Source organism: Alosa alosa, chromosome 7, assembly GCF_017589495.1.
Source record: "Alosa alosa isolate M-15738 ecotype Scorff River chromosome 7, AALO_Geno_1.1, whole genome shotgun sequence".
Classification (NCBI taxonomy): Eukaryota; Metazoa; Chordata; class Actinopteri; order Clupeiformes; family Clupeidae; genus Alosa; species Alosa alosa.
This window is the reverse complement of record NC_063195.1, coordinates 20,884,418-20,894,154: the sequence shown is the minus strand read 5'-3', so window position 1 is coordinate 20,894,154 and position 9,737 is coordinate 20,884,418. Positions and strand designations below refer to the sequence as shown.

The window sequence follows — 9,737 nt, the reverse complement described above, 5'->3', positions numbered from 1 at the left end:
ATGTGCAGAGAAATTTGTCGATGTGCGCGAGAAATATCTTCTGTTGGAGCCAAATTGAATAAACAACGGTATTTTGACATTTCAATGTTTGAAAACGTAAACGATATACTATAGAAATTACATAGAAACACAAATATGTGATTGACAAATTGGTTTAGTCCAACAGACTGTATGAATAGATCAGATTGCATGAATACATCAGACACGACTAATCGAGTGTAGGCCAGTGACGACTGTAGGCTATTCTACTGGAAATATTATGTCCAACAATAATGACTTGCTAAGAAGAGTTTCACTATGAAATTCTTCACCTTTATGTATAATTAATTACTATAGCTAGAAACAAGAAACTACAATGTAAGTATACACCTGTCATTATTGGCAAGTCCTCACATTTTGCCCTGTCAAAGATTGTTAAGGCGGAGCTCCGCCTTAACAACCTTTGGCCCTGTCCCTCTCTAAATGTTAAGCAATCTAAGCTAAGCCACACCCGAAAACCGCCACAGGCCAATCGTGGCTTAGCAACCCGTCACTAGGCAAGGGGGGTCTGACAAGCTTTTCTAGTTTTGCCATGTTAACCTGTGGAGACTGAAGGCCTGTGGGTCAAGAAGTGGGTCACGTATTTAGATGTGTGGTGCCTTAACCCACGTAAAGACACAGTGAAATAACATGTTACACTATAGAAACATGATATAATTGGGAACACATATTGTTCTAACTATGGACCCTTTCAAGAGAGTTCCATTATCAGCATCATAGTTGGCCCCACAAGACTTCCTTTTTAACATTCCATATGTTATCTTAATGCAGAGGAAGTAGATTGGGGCCCAAATTGAACGTTCAAGCATTGTTTTTGTTTACCTTGTTGAAAGGGTATGAAAAATGGCATATTGCATGATATTTCCATAACCGCGAGATACACGCTTCACGATAACGGCAAGAAGTTGTTAACAGACGTTCACCAAGATGTATAGCCCATCAGCAATCTATTTAAAATAACACCTATTTGAAGTACCATTCATGATATGTTGTCAAATATTGAAGTTGTGGAAAGTACATAGCATAAATGGTATGTTTCTTTCGCCCCCCATGCCTGTTCCATTCATTCTGGCCAGGAGAGTCGAATGAAACAAAACGCACATTCGACTTCTGCTTAAATAACTCATGAACGGTTTTGTTCTGAAATGAAATTCCAACTGTATTTGACAGAGGTCAGATGTAGGTTGCTAGTGACAAATTATTAGCTTTCAGTGAGGTACGATGTCGTTGTAAATTACATTTCATTGAAAAGTCCCGGTTCTCCCACTATGTAATAGACGTGCAGGGTGCTAAAGCTTGTCAGGCATAGCAACAGTAACTAAGGAGGGCGGGACTTAGCGAAGGGTGACGTTAATAAAAGGGAAACAAAGTTTTTTATACTTTTCATGCATGGCTTATTGTCATGTTTGAGCAGGATCATTGTAACTGGCTGATCTGTCTTTTTTTAAGCAACACCAAAGATTTTTTTGTACCTCAAAATAATGTTTCCAAAATCGTTTCAGTGGTTCATCAACTTGTAACAGGGTGAACGGCACTTCTGCATTCGCTTCGCAGCCCTCTATCGGCTATAACCTTAGGTGACCAGATTTCTGAGACAAAATCCGGGGACATTTTCAGTTGAGAAGCGTAAAACATTACATATTTTAATCTTTGTAAACTTAAAACGGGGACACTGTCCCAGGGCGTCACTATAGAGCTGCAGTAGTAGGCCTAAATTTGATATTTTAACGTTTAAATGCATCAATCTGGTGCACTTTGAAAAGAAATTCAGAGGTCAGACTTCATTATTCTTATCTATGGATGGAAATATTTGTGCTGTGAACTTGCACTTCAGAAGTTTAACCATGTACACACAGGTGGAATAGTTATAATTGCAAGTTATGATATTGCCCAACCACAAAGCATATTTTCTTTAGTTTCACAGTTCAGAAATGGTCCAAAATAGTATTGGCTACATTTCAGCACGTGAAATGAAATTATAGCCTATTGGCCATGTTGTTCAGATAGTTAATCTAGCTAGTTACCTTCTTTTTTTCAGGGCAGTCTGTGCTTTACCCATATCTGAGAATGTATGATGTGATAATATTTGTTTTATGTAATAGGGCCTCTGTGTTGTCAGTCTTAGGCTATATCAAGAAAAAAATAACTCACGTCTCATGATTTTTTTTTCTTTATATTTTTGTCTTAATGTCACTAGGAAGCATGCCAGTAGAATATATATAGGCTATATTCATATTTATAGGTGATTGTCTGGAATCTGGTACATTATGGTAGTTTGTAGCCTACTGACATATCGGAACTCCCCCCATTACCGTCGGTCCCGTATTTCCACCGTCTTGCGTGTATGTGTCACTTAATATTCATTTATATACAAACCCAAACAGCGGACTCCTAAAGAAACGCAACAACCCACACCATAGGTGTATCTAAATTAGCTATGTACCAAAAATTACATTTTACCGTGACTCGAAGAGCTGTAAACAGTGTTGTAAGGTTGCGTGTACACAACCGCTTGGAGCTCCAGTGGAATTTTAATAGTAGGCTACATGAGAATAGGCCTACATTATATTTTTGGCCCAAAGTTGGAGACCATGTAGAAATGTGTTGCAATTTCAAAACCGGACTAAGGAACCGCTTGTTGTAGGCCTACCGATGCTAGAGTTGTTACATAACTTCATTGTTAATTTTCTCGTGAACCATTTATCACAGCAACTTGGCGCTAATATTGGAAAGCTTAGATTCCGGTCGTTCACGTTACACCGGTGTATGATATGTATGCTATGTGTGTGACGAGTACTCCGCAATTTTAGTTTAACCTGGACTTGAGCAGCTGGCACATTCGTGATGAATAGTTTAATAAGTCCCCCGCACAACAAGTGGTTTCATTTCAAAGATACCGCGCTGCTATTCCACCAATCGAAATAGCCTACCAGAAATATGGGCATTCTAGAACATCTCTGAGGTCTGAGCTGAGTGCTTGTTTCGACTGGCTTGAGCCTGTGCGTGAAGGGTGCGCAACTGTGCGTTTCAGTGTTTTCTTTCTTTCTAGATTTTACGGTGAAAATTTGTGAAATGGCAACAGTACAAAACAGTAAACTTAGAAACAGTAGAAAACATTTTTTACAACAGTTAAGTATTGTAAATATGTTTACCAGCTGGAACCATATATTTCACCTTTTTTTTGTATAGAAAAGACGTTGATTAACCGTTAAGAAAAAAAAAAGAAACATGCCATAATATATAAAGGGAGGACACAATTTTTTTCCGCTTTTACCCTCATCTAACTGTCGGTTTCCACATGGCGGAATTTCGCTTCGCTCATTGAGGTTGAATCAAAGTTTAACAATCTTTGGTTGAATGAGACGAAATTCGTTCTGGTTAGTACCTGGTATTGGCGAAATGACAGCGAATCACCGAGGCAGGCGAAATGAGGACCATTCGTGAACCAAGCAGGTCCCGTGTTTGTGTTTAGAGGCGGGAGTTACAAAAAAGTCTGACCAAGATGGCGGTGACTACCTGAGCTGTAACACAAACATTTGTATGTGATTAAAATGTTTCTACACGAATTGGCACTTCTATCAACACAAATTGTGGTTTATATGCCACACGAACTTAGTCAGGGCACATACACCACTAAATAGACCACTATATATTATGTTAGTTTAAACACTCAAACTTTTTAGCTAGCTGACAAGCAGTTCGCTAGACACTGCAGTCAAAAGGTTAGCGGTTTGGCTGTCACAGAACACATTAATATTTTGCTTTTATTTTCTGTAAAAAATACTGGTTACCGCTGTTAAAATTCACTGCAGGTAGTCTAATGGATGAATCAAAGAAGGGTGCATAGACAATAGATACATTGTTTAAGCACCCTTCTTTAATTTATACATATAAATCATTTATGTAAATTAAATTAACGAATTAATATGCATTAGCTGTCTATGATTATAGTCCATGTGCATTAAATCACTGAATTTCCCCCAAGGTATTTCCCCAAGCTAGCCTATAGATGGCGCTGCATTTTGTTAGTTAAACCACATGGCCAAATATCAACCGCCATTTTGTTCGCTAAGGAGACAGTGATTTGTGAGATGGTAAGTAATGAAAACGACAATTTAATAAATTGAAGAGTTCAATCTGATTAAAAGTATTAATTAGTAATGCAATTCTAAGCTTCTTGTGTTTGCAATGACTTACATCTAGAATTTCCTTCGGGATGAATAAAATACTATCTTATCTTATCTGAATCTCTGTTGTAGGATAACGTTAGCCTATGACAAAATTGCCAGCTAGCATTCAGATTTCTGACCATGCTTTGATTAACGTCAACATTACCTTATATTATGTATATTGTGCTTCGATTCTAACTTGTAATAAAACGGAGATATCATAGTTAGTCTACACCGTTTTTCTCTACTGTCATTAAGTCTACATTCTGAGCTGGAATGTCAATTGCTTATCAGTGTGAAATATCTAGCTGAGTTCTGATTGAGAACGCCATTTTATTAACATTAATGTTAATCCCTTCATTGTGCACAGAAGCTTGAAATTCCAGTCATTTAGCCTTGCTTTATGTTTCCAGGCAAAACTTTAGGTAAAGTACATTAGGTGTTAAACATGTTTTATTCAATACATTTATTGTTTGGACCTTTACAGTTAGTAATTGGATAATTGCTAGAGTTAAAGCATCATTTTGGCTAATGTTAACAGGAAAATTGTGCATTGGAAATCGTATTGCTTTGATGCAAGTTAACATTGCCTAATCTTTATGTTGCAGGTACGTTGGGAGAGACGTCTACAGGTAAGTTTTTACATTTTCTTTACTAGGAGTAGGCTATTTATTTAGAAGTGAAGTGGTGAATAGAGTTTCTGAACGTTTGGGGAGTTTTTTTCGCGCTCCTTTTAGCCATGCTTTCCAGTCACATTTTGTGGAGCTGTATGTCTGCTAAGGCGTGCATTGCGAAGTGCTTCGTCTGTTGAGTCTAAGGGAAAGGTAGAAATATCATTGCATTGCTGAGGACTTAATATTTACTCTCCCCAACATTAGTTTTCTTTTCTTTTATATTTCAGATTTTGTTTGTACTGTTATGCTGGTTTAAGTAAACTTCGGTTACCAGCTATTTAGGCAACCTAGCCTAGTTCCATTGTGGCTGTGGGGATAGGGTAGATTGGTAACTTTAGTTTTATTCCTTCAGATGTTGTCTTTGAGAGAGAGAGAGAGATGTTTTGAGGATCTAGTAGTAGCCTATTGAATTTGTGTTTGGTTTGCAATTGATAAATTGCTTAATTGTAGGGCTTACTTTGCCCTTGCCCAATGTTACTGTTGTAATTTATCTGTATTAAGCCTTTCATCTTAATCTGCCATGTTCTTGGCATACTTGTTGATAAAGGTTTTGTGTTTCTGTGCCATGTGGCTGCTCCCATTAAAGTGCAGTTAAGGCTAGGAGACTAGCTAGTTCAGATAGGCTAGTGTTGATGGCCTTTGCTGGCTTGACTATGCATTCATGTTGCATTTGTGGTTTGGCTCTGAATTCATTAAAGGGGTATGTTTTGCATTGCAAACTGCACAGTCTTCAAATGTGTTGGAATTGGTTGTAAACGTGTGTTTTCTAGGTATTCGTCCTTAAAAGCTCATTTTTATCGCCTTCACACTGGCAAATCGTTGTTTACACAAGATTTGACTGTAGAAGCTTTGAAATGCACCGTTTCCCTATGTGAGTGCCAGTGTGATGGAGTGAAAGGGTTGGTCTCTTTCATTTATAATGCTTATCCACCAACATTACATCTTGCTCCTACTGCATCAGCCCTAATGTCTCATCAATCCCCTGGTAATCCCCTCTTCCAGATCAGACCATCTAGAACAGGACACAACACCCTGCTTACATTTGAAGGAGGGCTAGGACACACAAGAGACCTGTAGGCCCACTATGCTGGTAAGTCAATAGAATGCATTTTACATTTCTTAGTTGAGACAATACTGCTATGTCAAGTCTTTTCAAAGCTAAGCTAGACATACTTAAGAACTGTCAGGTAGCAAATTAACATTTTTAATTGAAATGCTTGGTTGTATAAGTAAATGTAATGTAATATAATATGTAATAAGTTTGCTAATGTTTTTTTTTTTTTTGTGTGTGTGTGCCATTCACCCTTAAATTTTCTTTTGACCTGCCAAACAGCAGCACGAACGACTGGGTCGACTTAGGATTGAGTCCCCTCTCTGCCAGAAATTATCACTGTGTTCAAGGAAGACCCAGGCCCAAATAAAGCTGCTATGTCTAAGGTATGCTGGAAAACTTTGCCACATGTGGCAACATGTCAAAGATGTAAGTTATAACAATGTGATATATTGGTGAAAGTTAACATTGTCTCGTCCTTGCAGGTCAGCCCCTTTTCCTCAGCTTTTCAAGTTGGCAGTCATCTAATATTAAAGGTAAGATATTGCTAATTTTGTTAGTGGTTAGTGCTCAAACTATGATTTCTATGCTCGAGTTCATATGTAGACACGGAGTTCATTAAAACGTTTTTTTCTGAAGACACATTTGCTTGCCTTAGCCACTCCCTCTCGCCACCATCTTGGATTGTTAGGATAAGCAAATGTGCAGTCTTCAGAAACAAACGTGTTTATAAACTGTGCTCAAACAATGTTTTTTATGCTCGAGTTCATATGTAGAGACCCCGATAATACTTTGAGCGAAGTTTTATGCAATGTTGAACCTTTCTATAAACCAATCTATAATCACTTAGAAACCTTGAATTTCTAAGTGTTTATAGATTGACATTTTGCGAGTGTGTCCCACTTGCCCACAGTTCACCCATAGAAAGCAATACAGCTGTAGGTGAGTAGAACACTACTACTGGAAGATGTGGGTTTGGACGTAATCGTCTCGTTGACTGGATTTTTTGACTTGTGCCCATGCACACACAGAGCCTACAATCGGTTCGCGAATTGTTACAATTTAAGTTGATTTTCATGCATAAATTCCATCGAGGGGTGGATAAACTCAAATTTGAGAGGGGTAAACTGTTTACTTGAGTTTAGTCTCCAGTACAGCCCTGGCTGTCTACTACCTTTTGCCTATTTTCCCACTATGTTCCTTTGTGTCAGTCATAATGTTTCATCAATTCCTCCTGCCAGACCAAGCCAAAGTCCCGCCACCTCTGAAGAAGGGAAAGATACACAGGCTTGTTGGTTCGCTCGGCAGTAGCAGTCCATGGTGAGCCTAATCAGCGTTGTTATGGGGTCCTTTTTTGTTACTATCTGTTATATTCTCAACTTTTAACTATAAACTATGTACCTACTGAGCTGGTGGCAATTGCATGTGACAGTACATTTATGAATTGCTTTATTCTACCAGTACTCATTGTAGATATGACTTAAAAGTGCCTTTGTTTTCTCTTCCTATGCCAATGTTCCTGATCCATGCAATGGCGCCAGAAAGGGCTGAAGCAGCTGACCTTCCTCCTTCGGCACACCTACAAGCCAGGGTAGATTCTTGATGTCCAGTGCTGTCCCTTTTTTGACTTCACATGCCACAGAAAGGCAACACCTTTGAAACATCTCAAAGTTTTGCAGACCTGGACTTTTCCATGCCATAAGACTGTTTAAATCTGTGGACTTATGCCTAATTGCTATGTAAGAAGGGAGGTATTCCTGGTAATTCTATTCAAGCTCATTGTTTTTGACAAGACATTTTGGTACAAGATGGGCAGAATGGCCAACCAACAACTTATTAACTGATGAGGGCATAGATGATTGTAAGTTCTAGGAATAAAGTTGTCTTTTTTACCAAACTGTTAATTGTATGGTTGATTTGTGTGGTAAACATAGGATAGGTAAAATGGTTGTAGAGACTGTTCAGACGTATTTGTTAGGGAGTTAGTTAATGTATACAGTAAAATGTGTTTGAAACAAAAGGTAATCGTAAAATCAACATAAATTTTAGCGTAAATGTAGAGATGGTTAAACTGTATTTATTACGGTAAAATTTTGGCAACCCAGATGCCGGTCTTTCACTGTTAAAATGACAGAATTGTTTTTCCGTATTTATTACGGTGAAATTGCGGCAACCCAGCTGTCAGTCTTTCACCGTTAAAATGACGGAATTGTTTTTCCGTATTTATTACGGTCAAATTGCGGCAACCCAGCTGCCAGTCTTTCACCGTTAAAATGACGGAATTCTTGCTATTGTATTTATTACGGTAAAGTTCTGGTAATCTAGCTGCTGGGTTTTTCCGTAAAAATAACAGAATTTTTGTACCGTATTTATTACGGTGAAATTCTGGCAACCACAGCTGCCAGTTTTTCACCGTAAAATTAACGGATTTTTTTTTACAGTGTATTCCAATGTCGGGTCTGTCAGTCACAGTGAAAACCGGGGACTTTTGGTCACCCTATGACCGCACTATGTAAGTTTGCCAGATCAGGTAGCGGATCTGTAGTTCGGTGGAATGAGACATAAGAAACTAGAAATTTGACTTGCGTTTGATGTCGCAATAAATCGTACTTTAATAAATCATGCAACGTATTCTACCTGGTCTGTGAACATGTTATTTATAAAGCCGGTGCTGGATAAACAAATAGCGTGCGTGCAACAGAGGGAAAGTTCTTTTGGTGTTTTTTTTAAAAAAGAAAACAGTAAAACAGGAATAAATAGGCTAAGTAAATTAGTGGAGAACAAAAGGAGAGGAATAAGCAATATCATCATTTGCTATCATAGCGCACACACTTTATGAGTTTAGGGACCTGATGGCCCAGGGAAAGAAACTGTTTATAAGTCTATTTGTCCTGCTCTTGAGGCACTTGTATCTCCTGCCAGAGGGCAGTAGGTTGAACAGGTGATACCCTTGGTGTGAGGGGTCATCAGTGATTGCCCTAGCTCTCCTGAGACACCGCATGCTAGCAATGTCTTCTAGCGAGGGTAGGAGACTGCTAGTGATGTGTTGTACTGTCTTTATGACCCTCTGCAGGTTCTTTCTGTCCTCCATAGTGCAGTTGGCATACCACGATGTAATGCAGTACGTAAGGACGCCCACGATGGTGCTGCGGTAAAAAGCCACTAACAGTTTCTCCTCCAGATGGTTCCTTTTGAGTATCCTCAGGAAGTGGAGTCGCTGTTGGGCCTTTTTTACCACAGCGGATGTGTTGACAGTCCAGGTGAGGTCCTCAGTTAAGTGTGTCCCAAGGAATTTAAAGGAGGACATCCGCTGAACACAGTCCCCATTGATCCTGACTTTCAGGGGGTAAGGTGAGTGCAGTACAAAGGTGCTCGGGAGCAGAAAACCCTGAGCCACAACATACATCACCACGCAATCCTGTGCTGGGCCTGTAGGCCTTTGCCAATGGTTTTCCCAGAGTCTTTTTGACCACCACAGCAGGAAAATAAAAGGAGGCGGGCAGGTGAGGATAGTAGGGTGAAGCGGTCCACTGTAAGCCCCACTATACCCTGGGTGCTGTCCCTCACCCCATTTCCCTTTGGCCACCTCATTCTCTTGCACGTACCGTTCATAATCCATTTGCAGTTTTTGAGCAATGGACACCTTATTACAACGTGTCCTTCCTGTGTAATAGTAAATTGACAAGTATGACTGCTCCACCAGGGCTTGTGAGGAGCACTGGTGCTGCATATCAACAGACCCCACTATTCACTATCCAATCAGCAGTAGCGACAACCAATTTGGGCCAACAAATGATCACACAC

General features: G+C 39.4%; 2 long non-coding RNA genes across 8 annotated transcripts; both read left to right on the top strand.

The window, feature by feature from the left end:
- Nucleotides 1-4,042: 4,042 nt before the first annotated feature.
- Nucleotides 4,043-7,192, top strand: LOC125298184. Of its 7 annotated transcripts, none has more exons than XR_007194165.1 (7): nt 4,043-4,133; nt 4,817-4,840; nt 5,653-5,781; nt 5,885-5,972; nt 6,216-6,319; nt 6,419-6,469; nt 7,175-7,192. It is a non-coding gene; the product is annotated as an uncharacterized LOC125298184 (long non-coding RNA). The 7 variants fall into 7 exon arrangements; XR_007194164.1 differs by having other exon boundaries at nt 4,045-4,133; nt 5,653-5,753; XR_007194167.1 differs by lacking the exon at nt 4,043-4,133 and adding an exon at nt 4,242-4,633 and having other exon boundaries at nt 5,653-5,753.
- Nucleotides 7,193-7,830, top strand: LOC125298188. The gene is made up of 2 exons (XR_007194175.1): nt 7,193-7,253; nt 7,475-7,830. It is a non-coding gene; the product is annotated as an uncharacterized LOC125298188 (long non-coding RNA).
- Nucleotides 7,831-9,737: the final 1,907 nt, after the last annotated feature.